Source organism: Nycticebus coucang, chromosome 7, assembly GCF_027406575.1.
Source record: "Nycticebus coucang isolate mNycCou1 chromosome 7, mNycCou1.pri, whole genome shotgun sequence".
NCBI classification, from domain to species: Eukaryota; Metazoa; Chordata; class Mammalia; order Primates; family Lorisidae; genus Nycticebus; species Nycticebus coucang.
The window spans coordinates 98341186-98366312 of NC_069786.1; the positions used below are offsets into that span (position 1 = coordinate 98341186).

At 41.3% G+C, this 25127-nt stretch overlaps 1 protein-coding gene and 1 pseudogene across 5 annotated transcripts in view; both read right to left on the minus strand.

Annotated features, from left to right (window-relative positions):
• Positions 1-25127, minus strand: part of HYCC2 (hyccin PI4KA lipid kinase complex subunit 2) — a 97289-nt gene that overhangs the window by 69939 nt on the left and 2223 nt on the right. The window contains exon 1 of one of the 5 annotated variants that reach the window (XM_053596619.1): positions 2336-2401. The exons of the other annotated variants lie outside the window; for them this stretch is intronic. The gene's annotated coding sequence lies outside the window, so the exon portion shown is untranslated. Of the gene's footprint in view, positions 1-2335; positions 2402-25127 lie in introns of those variants that run through there. 5 annotated transcript variants of the gene reach the window in all.
• On the minus strand, positions 16697-17938 carry LOC128589758 (60S ribosomal protein L37a-like; annotated as a pseudogene).

A 25127-nucleotide genomic window follows, 5' to 3' on the forward strand; every position in this document is an offset into this window, starting at 1 on the left:
CGGGAGGCTGAGGCAAGAGAATCGCGTAAGCCCAAGAGTTAGAGGTTGCTGTGAGCCGTGTGACGCCACGGCACTCTACCCGAGGGTGGTACAGTGAGACTCTGTCTCTACAAAAAAAAAAAAAAAAAAAGAATAAGGAAACTGTAAGTATTCTTTAGGGGCTAAACTTCACCTGAGCTAATGTGATTTAAGTTTCTGTCGATTTCCATATTTTTAAAGACGTACATGTAATTTTGAAATCACATATATTTTCATTTGTAATCAGTCTGGATAAGTTTTGATTTTTTGTTGTATTCATCTGTATAAATCTTTTGAATATTCATCTAATAGTTTATTGATTGTAGTAAACTGCTATTGAAGTTTTTATGTAGAAAGTAAAATATAATACAGCTGTTATTTTGAGAACATATTTCTGTAAGTAGTCCTATTTAATTTAAACTTTGTTTAATGGGAAAAAATTTTTAATTTGAGAGAACAAATTCCTCTGCCCAGTGGGGAACATATTTATTAAGATGTTGTACTAAATAACATGTATGTAATGTATACTTATATCCAACTTAAATTGACTGCAGTTATATGCAAATTTTCATAAGAAATGGGGACCTTGTTTTGGTCTTTTTTATAATTTCTAGAGTTTCCTGTATTTGGTGTTAAGTTGTAAGGAAAAGCTAAACAAGCATTTGTATGTAAGCTCGATAACATTTTTTTTTTTGTAGAGACAAAGTCTCACTTTACCGCCCTTGGTAGAGTGCCATGACGTCATAAGACTCATAGCAACCTCTAGCTCTTGGGCTTACGCGATTCTCTTGCCTCAGCCTCCTGACCAGCTGGAACTACAGGCGCCCGCCACAGTGCCCAGCTATTTTTTGGTTGCAGTTTGGCCGGGGCTGGGTTTGAACCCGCCACCCTCGGTATATGGGGCCGGCACCCTACTCACTGAGCCACGGGTGCCAAAGCTCGATAAAATTTTTGTGTGTATGTGAGAAACATGAGCATCCACCAGAGGTTGTTTTTGACAATTTTTATGTTTATGTATTTGTTTATTTTTGCCCGGGGTTAGACCCTTATTAAAAAGCTGGTCACAGTTAAAATGATAATATTTGGGAAAACTATGCAGGAAATATTTTAAAATATTAAAAGTTAGATTCCTGTCTTTTATTGTTGACTTATATTTGGATTTAATAACAATTTATCAGATTTTTATTTTTTTTGTAGAGACAGAGTCTCACTGTACTGCCCTCAGGTAGAGTGCCGTGGTGTCACATGGCTCACAGCAATCTCTAACTCTTGGGCTTACACGATTCTCTTGCCTCAGCCTCCGGAGCAGCTGGGACTACAGGCGCCCGCCACAACGCCCGGCTATTTTTTTGTTGGAGTTTGGCTGGGGCTGGGTTTGAACCCGCCACTCTCGGCATATGGGGCTGGCGCCCTACTCACTGAGCCACAGGCGCCGCCCCAATTTAGCAGATTGTTAAACTAAAATACCTAATATCAAATGATTATTTGGTATAACAGAGAAAAATATAGTAATAATGTGTAATGGTTTCTTAACAAATGGCCTAAAATCATCTCAAGGTAATTGTTTTCGCATTAATTTAAACTGTATAAAAAAAAAAAAGAAAAGAAAAAAATCAGCTGGATGTCATGGTGGGTGCCTATAGTCCCAGCTACTCAGGAGGCTGAGGCAAACAGATCACTTGAGCCCAAGAGATTGAGGTTGCTGTGAGCTATGATGATGCCACAGTGAGGAAGATGGGAAGGAAGAACAGCTGATCATCAAAGAAACAGTAAGACTGACAGATTTCTCAACAGAAACAAAGCCAGAATACAATAAAATGACATTATTAAAGGCATGAAAATAACTGCCAACCTAGAATACTATGTCCAGAAAAAATATCCTTCAAAAATTAACATGAAAACCAGCCAAAGTGACTCCCACCTATAATCCCAGCATTTTGAGAGGCTGAGTCAGAGGATCCCTTGAACCCAAGAGTATGAAATCAGCTTGAGCCACATAGTGGACCCCATCTTTAAACAATTGTTTTTTTCAGGCAGTGCCTGTGGCTCAGTGGGTGGAGCACTGGCCCCATATACCAAGGGTGGCGGATTCAAACACAGCCCCAGCCAAACTGCAACAAAAAATAGCCAGGTGTTGTGGCGGGCACCTGTAGTCCCAGCTACTCAGGAGGCTGAGACAAGAGACTCGCCTAAGCCCAGGAGTTGGAGGTTGCTGTGAGCTGTGACGCTCAGCACTCTACCGAGGGCAAAAATAATTTTTTTTTTTCATTAGAGCAAATAACAGAAAAAATGTGCTGGTATGTTTCTGTAGTCTCACCTACTCAGGAGGCTAAAGCAGGAGGACAGCTTGAGCCCAAGATCTTGAGGTTCCAGTGAGCTATAATGACACCACTGCTTGTTAGCCAGAAACAGATCAAGACCCTGTCTCAAAAAATAAAAATGTTTGGAACAAAAAGAAATTTCTCATCAGCAAGCCTGTACTAAAAGAAAATTAAGGGAGTTACTCAAACATAAATTAATTATCCTACATTGGAAACATAGGAAAGAATAAACATTGTCAGACAGGCTAAATAATGTAAGGAAATAAGTTGTGATAGTTCAAAACAATAACTGGAGTGTATAAGGTTTAAAAATTTTTGACTCGGCGCCTGTGGTTCAAGCGCTGGCTGGTTCAAATCCAGCCCAGCCTGCCAAACAACAATGATGGCTGCAACCAAAAAATTGCCAGGCACTGTGGCGGGCACCTGTAGTCCCAGCTACTTGGGAGGCGGAGGCAGGAGAATCGCTTGAGCCCAGGAGTTGGAGGCTGCTGTGAGCTGTGATGCTATGGCACTCTACCCAGGATGACAGCTTGAGGCTGTCTCAAAAATAATAATAATAATAATGTTTATTATGCTACAATAAGTTAGAGGATGTTGTAAATTTTTAGGATAACCATTAAAACAAAGTTTTATATGTATGTATATATATAAAATAGAGAAAAAATTTTAATATTTAATCTAAAAGCAGATGACAAAGAAAAAAACAGATGGACAAAGAGCAAACAATAATAAGGTTATACATATAAACCCAACTATTTTAGTAATTATAGTATATGAACAAACTACTTCAAGTAAAAAGATTAAGTCTGTCAGACTGGATTAAATGAAGAAAAATAGTCTTTAAATGGCAAACACCCTACTTATATACATAAAAAGATCGAAAGTAGAGGATGGATAAAATATACCATGCAACACTAACCAATGGAAAACTGATGTGCTCTGCTAATGTCAGAGCACACTCTGGTAGGCCAAGGCAGGAGGATCCTTTAAGGACCAGCCTGAGCAAAAGGAAGATCCCATCTCTACTAAAAATAGAAAAAATTAGCCTGGGACAAGAGAGTGAGACTGTCTCAACAACAACAACAAAAAAAAAAAAAAAAGAAAAGAAAAAAGAAACTACACAAAACTTGTATACAAAGTCTTGCAGAAAACAGAAAATAATAAAAAAAAAACTTCTTATTTTTAAAAACCAGTGCAACCAGGATGCCAAAACATTAACACAAATGTTACAAGAAAGGAAAATCATAAGAAAAATCTCATGAACATAGATACAAAAATATCGATGTATTAACAAATAAAACATAGCAATACACACACACATAAATTACATATACGAAAAGAATTTATTCCAGGAGAAAATCATATGATCATCCAAATCGGTGCAGAAAATGCATATGACAAATTCAATACCTATTCACATTTAAAACCTATTGGAAAATTCACGAAGAATATCCATAAAAAGCCTGTAGCAAGCATTATAGTCAGTGGTAAAATACTGAAAACTTACCCACTGATGTTGAAAACAAGACAGAGATGACCATTATCACAACTGCTATTCAACACTGACTTTGCTAGCAGGCCTAGCTAGTAAAGTAAGTCAAAAAAAAAACAATAAGGACCAGAAGAAATGTCATTCACAGACTATATGTTTATGTACCAAAAACCCAAAAGATTCTACAAATTTTTAGAATTTATAAGTCAATTTACCTGGGTTTCTGGATATAAAGTTAAATATAAAAATCAGTAGTTTCTATAAACCATACACAAATTTTTAAAAATTTAACTTACAAAAGCATTTCAATAAAAACTAAAAATAAATCTGACAAAAATGTATAAGACCTCTACACAGAAAATGAGAAAACATTTCTGATTACTTCTTGGCTAAGATCAAGTGAAAAAAACACTTCTGAGAGAAATTAAAAGTCTAAGTTAGTGGAAAAATATATTACACCATGTTCATGAGTTGTTAACACTCACAGTAGTCAAAAATCCTATTGCCCACCTCCCCTTCTTGGGGACAAAATCTCACTTTGTCACCCTAGGTAGAGTACCATGACCTCATAGCTCACAGCAATCTCAAACTCTTAGACTCAAGCAATCCTCTTGCCTCAGACTCCCAAGTAGCTGGGTCTATAGGCCCCTGCCACAATGCCCAGTTTTAGAATTAGAGACTAGGTCTCACTCTTGCCCAGCCTGGTCTTGAATTCCTGAGCTCAAGCATTCCATCCACCTTAGCCTTCCAGAGTGCTAGGATTATAGGCGTGAGCCACTGAGCCCCTGACTTCCTCTCCTCTTTTAAAGAGAAATTGACAGGCTGCGCCTGTGGCTCAAAAGAGTAGGGCACCAGCCCTATATGCCAGAGGTGGTGCGTTCAAACCCAGCCCTGGCCAAACAATGCAAACAAATATAAATAAATAAATAAAAGAACAAGCCCTCCTTAAAAAAAAAAAAATTGACAAACATTCTAAAATCCCTATGGAAATTCAGGGAACCAAGAACAACCAGCCAATGCAAATCCAAAAAACAACAAAAATAGAACTTATATTCTTAAGATACTAAAATGTCTGTGGTAGATGATAAACTGTATAAAGCTTCCAGGAAGCCCTATTAGGAAAATCACAACATAGACCACTAGACATAGAAGTTCACGTAAACAGGGTTTCTCAACATTGACACTACTAGCACATGATCGCTCATGATATTGTGAGAGGCTGTCCTATGCTTAATAAGATTAAGTTTAGCCATTTCCCTGGCCTCTATCCACTAGATGCCCCTAGCATTTTCCCTGACTTGTGGCAAACAAAATATCTCCAAACATTGCCAAGTGTCCCTTGGGGAGAAAAAAAACCTGACCCCAGATGAGAACCACTGCTTTACAAAAGACCTATGCCCTCTTCTGCAGATTATCAGCTCCTTACCTGGCTTTTGAGCCCTAGTAGAAACTAAGCATGGGGCTCGGCACCTGTAGCAGTGATTATGGTGCCAGCCACATACACCAAGAGTGGTGGGTTAGAACCCAGCCTGGGCCAGCTAAACAACTGCAACAACAACAATGACAAAAAATAGCCAGGGGTTGTGGCAGGAGCCTGTAGTCCCAGCTGCTCAGGAGGCTGAGGCAAGAGAATCACTTAAGCCCAAGAGTTCAAAGTTGCTGTGAGCTGTGACGCTACAGCACTCTACCGAGGGCGACATAGTGAAACTCTGTCTCAACAAAAAAAAAAAAAAAAGAAGAAAAAAAGAAAGAAACTAAGCATGGATCAAAGTGACCATGTGACCCTGACAGACTCTCAAGATCCAAGTGTTCTGATCCACCAAGCTGGAAAGCTAAAATGTACTAGCAGGATTCCATCATTAAGTGGAAATTATATTGTATGTCAGATATTAGTTTTTCCTCTCTTTTGGGGCATATCAGAAGACTGTACCTTCCCATTCTAAGTCCGATGTGACATTATGACTTGCCTTGATCCAAGAACAGAAATGATTTCTGTAGAAACATTTAATTGCCAGTATGCAATTCTCCAGCCTATTCTTGCCTTGCCACTATCATAAGAGAAGCAGATGCTTCGCTTATGAGAAGAGATTTGATGCTGACCTATCATAAGAAGAGCTGCTAGGAATCACCCAGACTTGCAGCAGTTTTACATGAGAATAAATAAATATTTTTTAAAATTTTAATGGGGCAGTGCCTATGGCTTAGTGAGTAGGGCGCCGGCCCCATATTCCAAGGGTGGCAGGTTCAAATCTGGCCCCAGCCAAACTGCAACAAAAAATAGCCAGGTGTTGTGGTAGGTGCCTATAGTCCCAGCTACTCGGGAGGCTGAGGCAAGAGAATCGCCTAAGCCCAAGAACTGGAGGTTGCTGTGAGCTGTGACGCCACGGCACTCCACCAAGGGTGACAAAGTGAGATCTGTCTCTAAAAAAAATAAATAAAATAAAATAAAAATAAATAAAAACAAAATTTTAAGCCATGGCTTGGCACCCATAGTTCAGTGGTTAGGGCACTGGCTGCATACACCGGAGCTGGCAGGTTCAACCCAGCCTGGGCCTGCTAAAACAACACCAACAAAAATAGCCGGGCATTGTGGCGAGCACTGTAGTCCCACCTACTTGGGAGGTTGAGGCAAGAGAATCACTTAAGCCCAAGAGTTTGAGGTTGCTGTGAGCTGTGATACTACAGCACTCTACTAAGAGCGACATAGTGAGACTCTGTCTCAAAAATAAATAAATAAATAAAATTTCAAGCCATTATGTGAGGATTGGTTGCTACCACTATATACCAGCTAATCATGACTACAATGATTATAATATACGTTAAGATTACAGCATGTGCCCAAAGTATAAATAACTAAAAGAATAAATAGTTCAAACCCTCGTAGTGCTTCCTGCTATCAATACTAACTAATTCTCCCTTAATCTATGGCCCTGTAGAGTTCCCTATGACCAAATGAAAGAAGAAAAAAAAATTAGACCTGGTTTACACATGGTTCCATATAATTTGCTACACAGCAATGGAACTCTAGGGCAGCATAAAAAAGAAATCCTTCTGGTTGCTGTGAGCTGTGACGCCACAGCACTTAACCAAGGGCAACAAAGTGAAACTCTGTCTCTAAAAAAAAAAAAAAAAGAAATCCTTCTAGTAGGCAGAGCTTCAAGCAATATATATGGTTGTTCACTATGCCTGAAGAGAGAAGACCAGAGGTACAATCTATGATTTGCCTAAATGGTCTTTTGTGACCAGTACTTGCTTGATAGGCTCAAGAACATAATGGCCCTGTCAGCAAGAATAGAATTGTACCCTAGCTTAATACAGACTTTCCCTTATCAATGCTGACGAATTTCAGTTTAAGACTGTGATGTGCTAGACTGTCTCTCATCTCACTCATTTTCTTCAGGTATCCTTATCTTTGGAATACCTTTCAACTACCCTCTATCCTAATCACCCTACTTTCTTTCAATCCTCAGATCAACAATTGCCTTCTCTATAAAGCAGCAGTTCTCAACCTGTGGGTCACAACCCGTCCGTAACAATGAAAATACATCCTGCATATCAGATATTTACATTACGATCATAACAGTAGTAAAATTGCAGTTATGAATTAGCAACGAAAATAATTTTATGGTTTATAGGGCAGGGCCTGTGGCTCAGCGGGTAGGGTGCCAGCCCAATATGCTGAGGGTGGCGGGTTCAAACCCAGCCCCGGCCAAACTGCAATAATTTTATGGTTTACGGGCGGCGCCTGTGGCTCAAGGAGTGGGGCGCCGGTCCCATATGCCGGAGGTGGTGGGTTCAAACCTAGCCCCGGCCAAAAAAAAAAAAAAAAAATTTTATGGTTTACATGGATGGGGCTGGAACATAGTCTTCTTAGTAAAGTATCTCAAGAATGGAAGAAAAAGTATCCAGTGTACTCAGCCCTACTACGAAACTAATTTATGGCTTTCATATGAAAGCTATAACCCAGTTATAACCTAAGATTATGGGGAAAGGGAAGAGGGAGGGAAGGGGAGGGGGGAGGATGGGCGGAGGGAGGGTGATTGGTGGGATTACACCCACAGTGCATCTTACAAGGGTACATGTGAAACTTACTAAATGTAGAATATAAATGCCTTAACACAATAACTAAGAAAATGCCAGGAAGGCTATGTTAACCAGTGTGATGAAAATGTCAAATGGTATATAAAACCAGTGTATGGTGCCCCATGATTGCATTAATGTACACAGCAATGATTTAGTAATAAAAAAAAAGAAAAGAATTTTATGGTTGGGGGTCACCACAACATGAGGAACTGTATTAAAGGGTCGCGGCATTAGGAAGGTTGAGAACCACTGCTATAAAGCCTTTCTATAGCATACAACCCTGTACCAATTCAAAGCCTTCTCTTTCACCCTCAACAAGTTCATAACCTAGGGTCTTAAGCCCCCAGGGATCTGTAATAGAATTCATAAACTGATAAAAAGACAATTATTTTTACCAACCTCTAAAATCTATGATTTAGATTATACATGCAGACAAAATAATAAAACCACCATAGTATTTTTTTTTTTTTTTTTTTGTAGAGACAAGAGTCTCACTTTATGGCCCTCGGTAGAGTGCCGTGGCCTCACACGGCTCACAGCAACCTCCAACTCCTGGGCTTACGTGATTCTCTTGCCTCAGCCTCCCGAGCAGCTGGGACTACAGGCGCCCGCCACAACGCCCGGCTATTTCTTTGTTGCAGTTTGGCTGGGGCTGGGCCTGAACCCGCCACCCTCGGCATATGGGGCTGGCACCCTACTCACTGAGCCACAGGCACCGCCCGAAATTACCGGTTTCTTAATACTAAATTACATTTGTCACAGATATTAAATAACATTTATGCTTATCAATACTTCATGACTCTTTTCTCTAGTCAGAGTGCTTCTGCCCCATCCCACTCCAGATAAAAATGTTTCCAATCTCATCTCTCTAGATATTTAGCTAAACATTTTTATTTTGGTATTTCTATGGGTGTGCTTTTGGATGAGATTAATATTTAAAATGCTTAGACTGAGTAAAATAAATTGTCCTCCCTAACGTGGCTGGGCCTCATATAATCAGTTGAAGGACTGACTAGACCAAAAAAGCTAACCCTCCCCCAAATAAGAGAGTTAGTTTCTTCTGCCCAACTGCATTCAAACTAGGACATGTGCATTTTCCTGCTTTTAGTCTCAAACTGAAACATTAGCTCTTCCTGGGTCTCAAGCTTTCAGTCCCTGAAGTGGAACTGTATCACCTGGCTCTCAGACCTTCAGACTCTAACTGGAATGACACCGTCAGCTCTCCTGAGTCTTCGGCTTGCCAACCACCCTGCAGATCTAAGGACTTGTCCAACTTCCTTTTTTTTTTGCAGTTTTTTGGCCAGGGCCGGGTTTGAACCGGTATGTGGGGCTGGTGACCTACTCCTGGAGCCACAGGCGCCACCCAGGACTTGTCCAACTTCTTAATTGTGTAAGCCAAATCCTTACAATAAGCCTTATTTTAAAAATCATACACATACCCTATTGATTCTATTTCTCTGTAGAACCCTGAGGAATTACAGTTCCTGATTCTGAAACATAAAGATGTGTAGAATCCATCTTATACCTTTTAGAACAAGAACTCAAGATCAACTCAGATCAACATCTGAGAAGGCAACTGTTGACCTGGCATTGAAATGTGGATGGGAATACCTAGCCCTTATACTGGGCATTTTGTTACCATGCCTTCTTCAGTAGAACATGGGCATCTAAGTGAGATTGGTGGCTAGACACCCAACCAGAGAACAAATGTTAATCTTTCTTCTTAATGGCATGTAAAACAGAGAATGACTCTTTTAGAACTTTACTTAGCTTTAGAGAAGAAAAACAACCCTTTCCTTTCTCCTAAGGGAGCAAAGAATAGTTGATTTCTTTCCATTAATACTGCTCTTCCAAAGAGGTCAGCTCCCCTTCTACCTCTTTAGCCGCTTATAAATTAATGAGATGGGCAGAGTTTTAATGGTAACTAGTTCCAACAACCCATAGTACTTAATGCCTTCTGTTCTCAGAAATATGTATGCAGGCTTCTTAGTACTATCACCAACCATAACTTCTCTATGACAGGGACTCATAATTGTGTTTGCATTTCCAGTTCTTTTTTTTTTTTTTTTTTTTTTTGCGTTTTTTGGCCAGGGCTGGGTTTGAACCCGCCACCTTCGGCATATGGGGTCAGGGCCCTACTCCTTTGAGCCACAGGCGCCACCCTCATTTCCAGTTCTTAACAGGACCTAGTATATAGCATTTAATTCATATCTATAGAATGAAGAGCTTAATAGCAACAACCGGATAATCAGTAGCATATACAGTAGAGAAGATAAAAAGCATGACAACGATTACTAGTTCCCATCCAACATAGATCCTTACCTCACCACCACTGATCTAGTCTACAAATTCAGCTAAAAGCCATTCCTGAACCTTACTTGCAGCTAAGGACAGCTAATTAGGTCACAAGAAGCACTATGTAAACATCAAAGCAGTACCCTCAACCCCGTAAATGCATCAATGTACAAAGTTATAATTTAATAAAAAATAATTAAAAGATGAGAGATATGTACCTCTCTCCTTCTTTCTGTCTAGAACATGGATGTGATGGCTGGGGATTCAGCATCATAGGCAATCTTGAGAACAAAAGCCACATACTAAGGATAGCAAACGGTAAAGAAGCAGCCTGGGTCCTTTACAACCTATGGAGTTGGCATATACACCCTGGCCAGGGGTCCTCAAACTTCAGCCCACAGGCTACATGAGGCGGTGTGATTGTATTTGTTCCCATTTTGGTTTTTTACTTCAAAATAAGATATGTGCAGTGCGCATAGGAATTTGTTCATAGTTTTTTTTTTTAAACTATACTCCGGCCCTCCAACGGTCTGGGGGACAGTGAACTGGCCCCCTGTTTAAAAAGTTTGAGGACCCCCTGCGCGCCTAGACTATCTACCTCTGTGTTTTGGTTTTATTTTAACAAGACAAGAAATAAACTATTATCTTGTTTAAGCAACGGTTACTTTTTACCTCTTTTTTTTTGTTGTTGCAGTTTGGTCAGGGCCAGGTTTGAACCCGCCACCCTTGGTATATGGGGCCGCCGCCCTACTTTTTTTTTATTTTTGCAGTTTTTGGCCGGGGCCGGGTTTGAACCCGCCACCTCCAGTAATGGGGCCAGCATCCTACTCCTTTGAGCCACAGGTGCCACCCACTTTTTACCTCTTTATAGTAAACATAATTCTAACTGACAAGGCTATAAAGAGATTTAGGAACAAATCTATAGTCTAAGACACCAACAGCCATCTCAGCTATATCTCAATTTGATGTTGATAAGGTGTAAGATGTAATACAGAGGAACCTCCATAAATGATCACCTCCCTAACTGACCATCTTCTTAAGTTGACCTAATTTTCATAGACTGGACATGTACCACAAATATTAGTATAGTAGGCCTAGTTCCTTGTGTTGATCAACTCTGTTACGCTGACCAGTTTGTTACAGTCCCTCGGGTGGTCAACTTACAGAAGTTCTACTATATTTCTACTGAAGTGGAAGGGTTAAAATAGGAAGCAAGACTAAACAAAAAGCCTCTACTCTTTGAAGACACACTATCATTACAGTTCAGCTGGACAGATGTTTAGAGTCCTTATGTATACTACCAAATTTCATAATATAGTAGTATAAATTTTTGCCAACATGTGATAGTTATGTTCTAAAAAAGTAGCGTGACTTGGAAAACTGTGACTGGAAAGACCAAATTATATGAAAATGAGGGGTTAGGAAAATAAAACATTTTGATTAAAGTTTTTTCGTTGTTTTTTTTTTTTTTTTTTTTTGAGACAGAGTCTCACCATGTGGCCCTCAGTAGAGTGCTATGACTTCACAGCTCACAGCAACCTCCAACTCTTGGGCTTAAGCGATTCTCTTATCTCAGCCTCCCAAGTAGCTGGGTCTACAGGTGCCTGCCACAACTCCCGGCTATTTTTTTGTTGCAGTTGTCATTGTTGTTTAGCTGATCCAGGTGGGGTTTGAACCCACCACCCTTGGTACATGTGACCAGCGCGCCAAGCCTTAAAGAAAGTTTTTAAACTGTTTTAAAACCTGTTCAAATGGCTCAGTGCCCATAGCTCAGTGGTTAGGGTGCCATCCACATACACCAGGCTAGTGGGTTCCAACCTGGCCAGAACCTGCTAATCAACAATGACAACTACAACAACAACAACAAATAGCCAGGCATTGTGGTGGGCGCCTGTAGTCCCAGCTACTTGGGAGGCTGAGGCAAGAGAATTGCTTAAGCCCTGGAGTTTGGGATTACTGTGAACTGTGACGCAACAGCACTCTACCAAGGACAACAACATAGTGAGACTCTATTTGAAAAACAAAACAAAACAAAATAAAAACCTGTTCATAGCCGGGCATTGTGGCAGGCGCCTGTAGTCCCAGCTACTCGGGAGGCTGAGGCAAGAGAATCGCTTAAGCCCAGGAGTTGGAGGTTGCTGTGAGCTGTGTGAGGCCACGGTAGTCTACGGAGGGCCATAAAGTGAGACTCTGTCTCTACAAAAAAAAAAAAAAAAACCTGTTCAAATAAAAAATAAAAAACAGTTGATTCTTCTATACATTAGCCTCCTTCGATTTTTTTTAAACTATAGAGACCTAATTAACTATAGTTAATAATAATGAATTATATAATTAAAATTTGCTAAGCAGTTCAGTGCCTGTGGCTCAAACAGCTAAGGCGCCAGCCATACACACCTGAGCTGGCAGGTTCAAATCCAGCCCGGGCCCACCAAACAACAATGACAGCTGCAACCAAAAAAATACCCGGGCATTGTGGTGGGCGCCTGTAGTCCCAGCTACTTGGGAGGCAGAGGCAGAAGAATCACTTGAGTCCAGGGGTTGGAGGTTGCTGTGAACTATGATGTCACGGCACTCTACCCAGGGCAATGGCTTGAAGCTCTGTCTCAAAAAAAAAAAAAAAAAAAAAAAAAATTGCAAATGATGGCAATTAATGCCAAAATCTCCAGGGCAATGATCTGAGAAGTTGCTAAAAAATTTGCACAGGAATTTGGAATGGCAGATATCCAAGCATTAAGGGGCTGGCTCAAGAAATTTAAACTGCGATATGAGATCTCCCAGAAAGTCTTATGTGGTTGAACCCGAGGTTCCAATAGAAGTTGTGGAAGAGGGGGCAGCGCCTGTGGCTCAGCGGGTAAGGCGCCAGCCCCATATGCCGAGGGTGGTGGGTTCAAACCCAGCCCTGGCCAAACTGCAACAAAAAAATAGCCGGGCGTTGTGGTGGGCGCCTGTAGTCCCAGCTACTTGGGAGGCTGAGTCAAGAGAATCGACTAAGCCCAAGGATTTGGAGGTTGCTGTGAGCTGTGTGACACCACGGCACTCTACCGAGGGTGATAAGGTGAGACTCTGTCTCTACAAAAAAAAAAAAAAAAAATTTGGGCAGCGCCTGTGGCTCAGTCAGTAAGGCGCCGGCCCCATATACCGAGGGTGGTGGGTTCAAACCCAGCCCCGGCCCCATATACCGAGGGTGGCGGGTTCAAACCCAGCCCCGGCCAAACTGCAACCAAAAAATAGCCGGGCGTTGTGGCGGGCGCCTGTAGTCCCAGCTGCTCGGGAGGCTGAGGCAAGAGAATCGCTTAAGCCCAGGAGTTGGAGGTTGCTGTGAGCTGTGTGAGGCCACGGCACTCTACAGAGGGCCATAAAGTGAGACTCTGTCTCTACAAAAAAAAAAAAAAAAAAAAAAGAAGTTGTGGAAGAGTTCATCAAAAATTTCCTAGACTTCAACTGACAAGTGTAGACTCTTTCAAGGAGATGCTTGACAGGAGCCTCATCATGAACGATGACAAATGTAAGTGCAGAAAACTTTCCAAAGAACATTTCACAGTTCAGCGTTGCGCTAGCTCAACTGGAGAGAAACTAAAGCCCTTGGTCAGGGGTCCTCAAACTTTTTAAACAGGGGGCCAGTTCACTGTCCCTCAGACCGTTGGAGGGCTGGACTATAGTTTAAAAAAAACTATGAACAAATTCCTATGCACACTGCACATATCTTAAGTAAAAAAACAAAACGGGAACAAATATAATCACACCGCCTCATGTGGCCTGAGAGCCGCAGTTTAAGGACCCCTGCTTGGTAACTGATAAATTAGGAAAGCCGCACACATTCAAAAACCTGAAGCCCAAAGAACTGCTCATCACTTGGAGACCAAAATGCTCAAGGATGACTGGTGCCCTGTTTTAGGAGTGGGTAAAGGATGCTGACCAAGAAATGAAGAAGAAATGGTCTAGTCTACTGACAGTAGACAACTGTTCTGGCCACCCACAAGTGAATCGTTCCACAAACATGACAATGAAATTTCTGCCTCCAAACAAGATCAAGATTCCAATCTCAACCAAGACATCACCAAAACATCTGAAATGCACTATCATGCCTAGCTCCTGCAATGGGTCATTACTAAAACACAAACCTGTGGTCTACCTAAGGAATCAACTTTATCTGCTGTGTCAGTTAACACTCTGGATGTTGTCCTCAGGATCAGTTCTGCTTGAAATAATGTTCAGCCAGAAATAATAAAATAGTGTTTCGGGCGGCACCTGTGGCTCAGTGAGTAGGGCGCCGGCCCCATATGCCGAGGGTGGCGGGTTCAAACCCGGCCCCGGCCAAATTGCAACAAAAAAAAAAAAAATAGCCGGGCGTTGTGGCGGGCGCCTGTAGTCCCAGCTACTCGGGAGGCTGAGGCAAGAGAATCGCGTAAGCTCAAGAGTTAGAGGTTGCTGTGAGCCGTGTGACGCCACGGCACTCTACCTGAGGGCGGTATGTGAGACTCTGTCTCTACAAAAAAAAAAAATAATAAAAAAAAAATAAAATAGTGTTTCAAGAAAGTTGGATTTAGGCCAGGTGCAGCACTAATCCTAGCACTCTGGGAGGCCAATTGGGAGGCAGTCCACACCGAATTTGGGCTAGACTTGTGACTTGTTTCAAATGAATATAATGAAAGGGCCATTTGTATACATGTAAGTTCAAAGCTTATGCCTCAAAGAGGTCTCGCAGTTTCAACCTTCACTTTCGTAGGAGGCCACCTTGCAAATGTCACGTAAGGATGCCAGACTAGCTACTAGAGGATGAAAGGGCACACTGAGAAGAACTGAGGCACTTCAATGGATAGCAAATACCACTGCCAACATGTGATTGAGGACATCTTGGATCTTCCAGTTCAGCCAGTTCTCCTTGTGAATTCAGCTACACGAGAGAGCCAAAGGAACTCAAAAGAGGAGCTGCCCACCCAACCCTATAGTCATAAAAAATATTTAATCTTTTTGTATTGTCTTTAAGTTTTGGGTCAGTTTGTTAGGTAGCAATACCAAACAAATTATTATTATTATTTTTTTTTTTTTTGAGACAGATTCTCATTCTGTTGTCCCAGACTGGAGTGCCGTGGCATCAGCCTAGCTCGTAGTAACCTAAAACTGCCTGGGACTATAGGCACCCACCAGAATGCCCAACAAATTTTTCTTTTTTTTTTTGGCCGGAGTTGGGTTTGAACCCGCCACCTCCAGTAAATGGGGGCACCACCCCCAACTAATTTTTCTATTTTTAGTACAGACGGGTGTCATTCTTGCTCAGGCTGGTCTCAAACTCCTGATCTCAAGCAATCCACTCGCTTCAGCCTCCCAGAGTACTAGTGAGTCACCCCACTTGGCCCAAACAAACTTTAAAATAACATACTTAAAGTTTCTTGAAGGTAAAAGTTAAAAAAAAAAAAAAAAATCACTTGAGATTTTTCTGTTTTTATCTTTAATTTATCTATTACAGCATTCTATTCCAAAATTTAATCCACCTATTACAGTATCCTGAAGTCACGCTAACTGCAATGTTTTATTCCACTATGATTAAAAATAAATTATTAAGGGTGGCACCTGTGGCTCAAGGAGTAGGGCGCCGGTCCCATATGCCGGAGGTAGCGAGTTCAAAATAAATTATTAATACATGCATAAAAGTACAATGGGAAACTATGAAAAGATTTTGTGGGAAGTGAGTAACGTGTGACAGACCCTTTAGAAACATCACTCTGGAGAAGCGCCTGTGGCTCAGTGAATAGGGCGCCGGCCCCATATTCCAAGGGTGGTGGGTTCAAACCCAGCCCCAGCCAAACTGCAACAAAAAAATAGCCGGGTGTGTGGCAGGCCCCTGTGGTCCCAGCTGCTCAGGAGGCTGAGGCAAGAGAATCGCCTAAGCCCAAGAGCTGGAGGTTGCTGTGAGTCCTGTGACGTCATGGCACTCTATTGAGGGTGGTAAAGTGAGACTCTGTCTCTACAAAAAAGAACACTCTGGGTGGTGCCTATGGCTCAAGAGTAGGGCTCCAGCCCCATATACCAGAGGTGGCGGGTTCAAACTCGGCCCCAGCCAAAAACTGCAAAAATTAAAAAAAAAAAAAAAAATAGAAAGACCACTCTGTAAAAAGAAAAGAAAGAAAATCCAGGGGATATGGAGTTCCTTAGAGGAAGGGCAAGGGGAGATGGAAGGGAGAGAAAGATCACGCTAGGTGCATTGTAGAATAAAGAAAAGACTGAGGGCACTGTGACTAAAAAGACGACATTAGAATGGTCCTAGTGAGAGGGCTACTGAAAGGTTAGAAGCTTCAACTATTGCTGCTGCAAGCAATTACTACTACTACCAACACCACCAACTAATATTTCTTATGTATTTATGATGCACCAAGTCCTATAATAAGAACCTTCTGTGTATTTGTTCATTCAATTCTTTTTTTTTTTTTTTGTGGTTTTGGCTGGGGCTGGGTTTGAACCCATCACCTCCGGCATATGGGACCAGCGCCCTACTCCTTGAGCCACAGGCGCTGCCCAATTCAATTCTTATAATAACCCTTACTAAGAACTTTTTTTAGTGCGGCACCTATGGCTCACGGGGTAGGGCACTGGCCCCATATATAGAGGATGGCGGGTTCAAACCCGGCCCTGGCCAAACTGCAACAGAAGTAGTGGGCACCTGTAGTCCCAGCTACTGGGGAGGCTGAGGCAAGAGAATCATCTAAGCCCAGGAGTTGGAGGTTGCTGTGAGCTGTGATGCCACGGTACTCTACCAAGGGCAATAAAGTAAGACTCTGTCTCTAAAAAAAAAACCTCTTTTTTAACCTATCAATATATAAACTAACCTAATCTATTTAATACAGACTACTGAAAAGGTAGAGCTTCTATTGGTCTTTCAATTCCTTCAGTCTTCTGATGGTGGACTTTACTATGACATCAGAAGTGATGTTATAGGTCCAGCCACCAGTAGCTACTGTTTTAATGAAGGAACCATAGTGCCAGATCCCCACAGCTCATCTCTTCAACTTGGATTTGCTACAGGAGGAGGAAGTGTATTTCGGGTACTGGCTAATTCCAATTTTCTTCACCATTTTCTGAAGGGAGGCACCATATCAAGTCCCACATTTACCGATGATCCTGACCTTGGTGCATTTTAGCCATGTTGCTGTGAACCACAGTCAAGCCCAGGGTGCAAAATAACTTTAATTTTAATCTTGTAGACAATATAGTTGGGTAGCAAGAATATACTTTTTAAAAACACTTTTAGTCAGGCTCAGTGGCTCACGCCTGTAATCCCAACACTCTGGGAGGCCAAGGGAGGTGGATCTCCTGAGCTCACGACATCAGCCTGAGCCAGAGCAAAACCCCTGTCTCTAAAAATAGCCCGGTGTAGTGGTGGGCACCTGTATTCCCAGCTACTGGGGAGGCTGAGGCAAGGGGATCACTTGAGCCTAAGAATTTGAGGTTGCTGTGAGCTATGACAGCACAGCACTATACCTAGGATGACAAAGTGAGACTCTGTCTCAAAAACTAACTAAATAAATAAAAACACTTTTAATTTTCAAATAATTAGGAACTCACAGGAAGTTACAAAAAAGAAAAAAATGCCAGGAGGTCTCCTGTACCCTTTGCCCAGCTTCCCCCTATGGTAGTAACATCTTGGATAACTGTAGTAAAATATCAAGACTGGGAGGACATTAGTACAGTCTACAGAGCTTATTCAGATCTCACCAGTCTTACAAGCATTCATTTGCGTGTGTGCACGTGTGGACAGTTCTATGCAACCTTATTATACAAGTAATCAGGTAATTGTGTAAATACCATCTCAATCAAGATACAGAACCATTCTATCACCAAAAGGCTCCCTCCTTGTCTCACACCCACTCCCCTTTCCCTGTTTCTTTAACCCTGGCAACCACAGATCAATTACCCATTTCTTTAGCTATTTCAAGTATGTTATATTAATGGAATCATACAATACGTAACCTTTTGAGGTTGGCTTTTTTCACTGGAGACTCATCCAGGTTGTTACATGTATCAATATTCCATTCTTTTTTATTGCTGCATAGAAGTCCATGATATAGATATACCACCAATTCATTTTTCACTTGTTGAAGAACATTTAGGTTGTTTCCAGTTTGAGGCTTCTAGGAGTAAAGCTGCTATAAGTATTCCAGTGCAGGTTTTTGTGTGAATCTAAGTTTCAATTTCTCTGGAATAAATGCTCAAGAGTGCAAGTGTTAAGTTGTACAACTCTATTTTTTTTTTTTTTTTTTTTTTGTAGAGACAGAGTTTCACTGTACCGCCCTCGGGTAGAGTGCCGTGGCGTCACACGGCTCACAGCAACATCTACTCTTGGGCTTACGTGATTCTCTTGCCTCAGCCTCCCAAGCAGCTGGGACTACAGGCGCCCGCCACAACGCCTGGCTATTTTTTGTTGCCGTTTGGCCGGGGCAGGGTTTGAACCCACCACCCTCAGCATATGGGGCCGGTGCCCTACTCACTGAGCCACAGGCGCCACCCTGTACAACTCTATTTTTAAAGATAAGGACTGAAATACTATAAATGGTGGAACTAGGATTTTTGTTGTTGTTGCTGCTGCTCCTGGTAGAGTGCCCTGGCATCATAGCTGACAGCAACCTCTAACTTTTGGGCTCAAACAATTCTCTTGCCTCAGCCTCTCAAGTAGCTGGGACTACAGGTGCCTGCCACAACAGCCGACTATTTTTAGAGATGGGGGGTCTCACCAACTCAGGCTGGTCTTGAACTCATGAGCTCAGGTGATCCGCCCACCTGAGCCTCTCAAAGTGCTGGGATTACAGGTGTGAGCCCTGTGCCCGGCTGGAGCTAGGACTCTAATCTAGATAATCTGTCTATTGGCCTTACCTCTTCATAATATGTTTAGTGAGAAACATAAATGGAATTAAAGAAAGAGTAAGAAGGTAAAGTCAAAAGAACCTAGCATTGTGCAGATAAGGAGTATGTAAGTGTTAAAGGTTAATGTCAGGCTCCAGCTTCAGCACACTAGATAGATGATAAAAGGGAAAACATAAATTCACTTTTAGACATACTGTGTTTGGAGGATAGATCATTCACATCTATCAGGCAATTAGATGTACAATAAAGAATAGATTAAGAAAAACATCTGAGGGCGGCGCCTGTGGCTCAGTGAGTAGGGCGAGCCAGCCCTATATACTGAGGGTGGTGGGTTCGAACCCAGCCCCAGCCAAACTGCAACAACAAAAAAATAGCCAGGCATTGTGGCAGGCACCTGTAATCCCAGCTACTCAGGAGGCTAAGGCAAGAGAATTGCCTAAGCCCAAGAGTTGGAGGTTGCTGTGAGCTGTGACAGCACTCTACTGAGGGTGACAGAGTAAGACTCTGTCTCTAAAAAAAAAATAAATAAAAACATCTGAATTAGAAATACAGATTTTAACATATTAATATGTTAACTGGATTTTTTAAAAAAGGATCATAAGTGACAGGGTATAGAACAAAAGAGATTTAGAAGCCTAAAGAATAGAAATATTTAAGTCTTTATATTCACTGTCCCTGTTTTTTTCCACGAGCAATAAAATAGTAGGTACTACATAATACTGAAATTCATATTAATTTTAGATTTTTTTTCTTTTTCTTTGAGAACTGGTCTTACATTGTTGCCCAAGCTAGAGTGCAGTGGCATCATCATAGCTCACTACAACCTCAAACTCCTGGGCTGAAGCAATCCTCCCAGGTGCGCCTCCCAAAGTGCTAGTATTATAGGCACCAATCACCTTGCTTGGCCTAACTTTAGATTTTATAAGCATGTTATGCTCTCTGTTTGAGTCTTATAATCACCTTAAAAAGGAGAAAGGACAGTGATATACTTGCCCAACTCCAAACTCTTTTTTATTTAAAAACAATGAACTGAATAAAAGAATGAACTATGAAAGAAATACATACTGATTAAACAGCATCAATAGAAAACAATCTAAGTTTCCCACTCTGCTCAGTATCCAACTCTCTCTTCCCACCATTTTTTTTTTTAAATAAATGGGGAAAGTACATTACTTAAACATTAATTTTTTTTTTTTTTTTTTTTTTGGAGACAGAGCCTTAAGCTGTCACCCTGGGTAGAGTGCTGTGGCATCACAGCTCACAGCAACCTCCAACTCTTGGGCCCAAGCGATTCTCATGCCTCAGCCTCCCAAGTAGCTGGGACTACAGGCACCCTCCACAAAGCCCGGCTATTTTTTGGTTGTAGCTGTCATTGCTGTTTGGCAGGCCCAGGCTGGATTCGAACCTGCCAGCTCTGGTGTATGTGGCTGGCACCCTAGCCACTTGAGCTACAGGCGCCAAGCCTAAACATTAACTTTTAATTCAACTTGTTAATATGTTGTTTAGGATATTGCAACCTCATTTATATGTGACCTATGTTTGTAATTTCCCCTTTATAATAATATATTTTCTCCAATTTTAATAACAAGCGTGCACAGATCAAGTAGAATAATTTTGAAGTATTTCTTCTTTTTCTATTGTCTATAAGATTTGGCATGATCTGTTTTTCGAAATTATCTTTTACTTTTATTTATAAATATTAGTTGTCTATTTTTTGAAACTTAAAAAAAATAAGTTAACTGATGATCCATATTGGATCTCAGAGTCAAAGCATTCTATAATAGACATACTCTTATTTGACAACGTCAATGTTACTTTCTTTGCATAATCATCACCATTATTATTACTGCTTAATATTTCGATGTAGCAATTGTCTGATTCCTTTTCTGATTGTATTTATGTTCCTTCATTCTTTATGAGGTTTTGTTTCTAGTCCTTATCTTAAACATTGTTACTGTTATTAAATTTTAAGCCTTTTTAATTTTGTGAAGGCAAAAAAAAATGGAAACTAATAAATACATGTATATGTAAAAATAAAAAATAATAAAAAATAAAAAAATAAATGGGGAAATGGTTCGGCACCCATAGTTGAGTGAGTAGGCTGCCAGCCACATACACAGAGGCTGGCAGGTTTGAGCCCAGCCTGTACCTGCTAAACAGCAACAACAACTGCAACCAAAAAGCAGCCTGGCATTATGGCAGGCGCCTGTAGTTCCAGCTACTCAGGAGGCTGAGGCAAGATAATTGCTTAAGCCCAAGAGTTAGAGGTCACTGTGAGCTGTGACGCCACGGCACTCTACTGAGGGTGACATGGTGAGACTCCGTCTCAAAAAATAAATAAATAAATAAATAAAATAAAATAAAATAGAACAGAACAGGGCGGCGCCTCTGGCTCAGTAAGTAGGGTACGGGCCCCATATACAGAGAGTGGCAGGTTCAAACCCAGCCCCAGCCAAAGCGCAACAACAACAACAAAAAAATAGCCGGGCACTGTGACAGGCGCCTGTAGCCCCAGCTACTCAGGAGGCTGAGGCAAGAGAATCGCCTAAGCCCAAGAGCTGGAGGTTGCTGTGAGCTGTGACGTCACAGCATTCTACGGAGGGTGACAAAGTGAGACTCTGTCTCAAAATAAATACATAAATAAAATAAAATAGAACAAATGGAGCGGCACCTGTGGCTCAGTGGGTGGTGCGCCAGCCCCATATACCGAGGGTAGCGGGTTCAAACCTGGCCCCGGCCGAACTACAACAAAAAAATAGCTGGGCGTTGTGGCGGGCGCCTGTAGTCCCAGCTACTCGGGAGGCTGAGGCAACAAAATCACCTAAACCCAGGAGTTGCAGGTTGCTGTGAGCTGTGTGGCGCCACAGCACTCTACCAAGGGCAATTATGTGAGACTGTCTCTAAAAAAAGAAAAATAGAACAAATGGGAGAAGGAATTTAAGGAGGATAACTGGCAAATCTTAGTAGCAAACAAAAGTCTATATAAATTAAAAATCAAACACTATCAAGAGTCAAGTATCAATAATTACAAAAGAGATTTGGCTCTGACATTTTTTGGAGTTTAGTGTGTTACCAAAGAACAAAATAACTATTCAGTAACCCGTGACTTGCTATTCAATAGATTGGGGCTATTTACCATGTCTTCTGACTACTTTCTTCCCAGTTATATTTCAGACCTAGAAAGTACTATAATTCTATAAATAACCAAGGTCCTCTCCATATATTACATCACTGAGTTTTTGCTGCTTTCCTCGAAATTAAAGTCTATTCATTTACTGTTTCTCATACTTGTTTTCATAACAGCCAAATATCCAGACAGAAAGTTTGTAAAAATGAACCATGAATTTCTAAACTGGACCTACCTGAAGATCAATGCATTCACAATTTCAAGTATGTATGTATGTATTTATTTAGACAGAGTTTCACTCTGTCGCCCTGGATAGAGGGCCATGGCATCATAGCTTACAGCAACCTCAAACTCTTAGGCTCAAGCGAATCTCTTGCCTTAGCATCTTGAGTAGCAGGGACTACAAGCGTCCACCACAATGCCCAGCTATTTTTTTTTTTTTTTTTGTAGAGACAGAGTTTCACTTTATTGCCCTCTGCCGTGGCATCACACATCTCACAGTAACCTCCAACTCCTGGGCTTAGGCGATTCTCCTGCCTCAGCCTCCCGAGTAGCTGGGACCACAGGTGCCCGCCACAACGCCCGGCTATTTTTTTGTTGCAGTTTGGCCCGGGCTGGGTTTGAACCCGCCACCCTCGGCATATGGGGCCGGCGCCCTGCTCACTGAGCCACAGGCGCTGCCCTGCCCAGCTATTTTTTAGAGATGGGGTCTAGCTATTACTTAGGCTGGTCTTGAACTTGTGAGATCAAGCAATCCACGTGCCCTGGCCTCCCAGAGTGCTGGGATTACAGGTGTGAGCCACCGTGCCTGGCCATGTTTTCAAGTTTTAATAATATTGTGTGAATGTTTGTGCAAAGATTAACGTATTCACTGTATCATACCATTATTGAAAAGCTCCTTTAATCAAGAAAACTCTAGTTCTTACTTTCCAGTTTTAGTTTAATTCTAGACAGTTTTCAGAGACATTTAAGAGAACAGGATATGAGTAAGTATCTGTGCAAATCAGCACAGGTCTGAATCATAAGAGAAATTAGCTTGGTTTATGGAAAGCAGCTAAATGCCAAGTAAAAACTAATCCAAACCAAAACATTTAGCACAATTTTTATTTCTGGCAACTTCAGCTCCTAGCTACAAAAGCTATCCTAGCTATGACATTAAGTGGTGAAAATTTATTGAGCTATAAAAAATATGGTAGATTTGGCAGCCTTTCTTTCAAGCTAAAACTACTGTTACTGGTTCATAACACAAATGCCAGAGCCTTGCTAGATCAATGATTTTAAAGTGGAAGCCCATGGTAAACCAAATCATCAAGGGAATTTCTTTTTCAAAATATGTCTACACCATTCATATTTTCCCATTACTAAGATTCTGAAGGAAAAGTAGAGATGATTTTTAAAAATGTGCCTTTTTCAAAACTTCCAGATTATTGGGCGGCGCCTGTGGCTCAGTCCATAGGGCGCCAGCCCCATATACCGAGGGTGGCGGGTTCAAACCCGGCCCCGGCTGAACTGCAACCAAAAAAAAATAGCCGGGCGTTGTGGCGGGCGCCTGTAGTCCCAGCTACTCGGGAGGCTGAGGCAAGAGAATCGCTTAAGCCCAGGAGTTGGAGGTTGCTGTGAGCTGTGTGAGGCCACGGCACTCTACCGAGGGCCATAAAGTGAGACTCTGTCTCTACAAAAAAAAAAAAATAATAATCAAAACTTCCAGATTATTTAGAGGTATCTATTTTCACCTTCATAAAGAATTCTTGAATTAGGTTCAACCCTCTTGCTCAGGGGTCCTCAAACTACGGCCTGCAGGCCACATGCGGCAGTGTGAATTGTATTTGTTCCCGTTTTGGTTTTTACTTCAAAATAAGATATGTGCAGTGTGCATAGGAATTTGTTCATAGTTGTTTTTTTTTTTAAACTATAGTCCGGCCCTCCAATAGTCTGAGAGGCAGTGAATTGGCCCCCTATTTAAAAAGTTTGAGGACCGGGCGGCGCCTGTGGCTCAACGGGTAGGGCGCCGGTCCCATATGCCGGAGGTGGCGGGTTCAAGCCCAGCCCCGGCCAAAAATAAAAAAAAAAAAAAAAACTAAAAAGTTTGAGGACCCTGCTCTTACTAAACACTATCAGTAGCACGTATAAGAAGCAGAGATACAAAGTGACAAGAGAGCAGAGATACAAAGTGACAAGAGCTCAGCAGAAGGGCAAGCAGAAAATTGGCTGTACTCATAAAAGATGTAAGCCACTTTCAGAGCTTTCAGTGCCAGCTCCCTCCAGAATCCACTACATTACATTTTAGACAATGACAAATATTCATTCCATCATTCTGAGAAAAACACATAGTCTGCTACCCAGATAACAATGTAAAAATAAGCAATTCTGGACATCAAAAAAACTAAGACACCACGGACAACAAAAGACAAAAATTCCTCTGTTCTGGCATTAAAAGAACAATAACAAAGTACTATTGTGGTAACTTATTTAGAGACTTCTACCAATATTTTATCATATTATTTTTCCACTATGTAGCTTTCTTTGTTTTCTATAATAAAGCTCAGTCAAGCTGAAAATTTTAATCATTGTGGAACTTAATAAACCATAAGATTCCAAAACCGTCCATTAAAAACAAACGAACTTAAATCCAAATTGTGTTTCAAGATAGTTCAAGGGTTGGATTAAAAATTAAGTTTTCAAGGTTCACTTTAGAGCAAACAATTATACTTCTTTACAATCAAGGTTTCAAATTCCTTATAAAAAGCTCCAATATTGAAATGTTTCAGAAAAGAAGACTTCTATAATGTATAATAATCCAACTACTATTATATGCTGATTTGGACTATGCTTCTTAAACTGCTGGGTGATTTCCTACTCAATGTTCAACTTACAGAATTCTATGATGACACCTACAGGCTATTCAAAATCAGCCATTAGTTCTCTAAGACGGCTT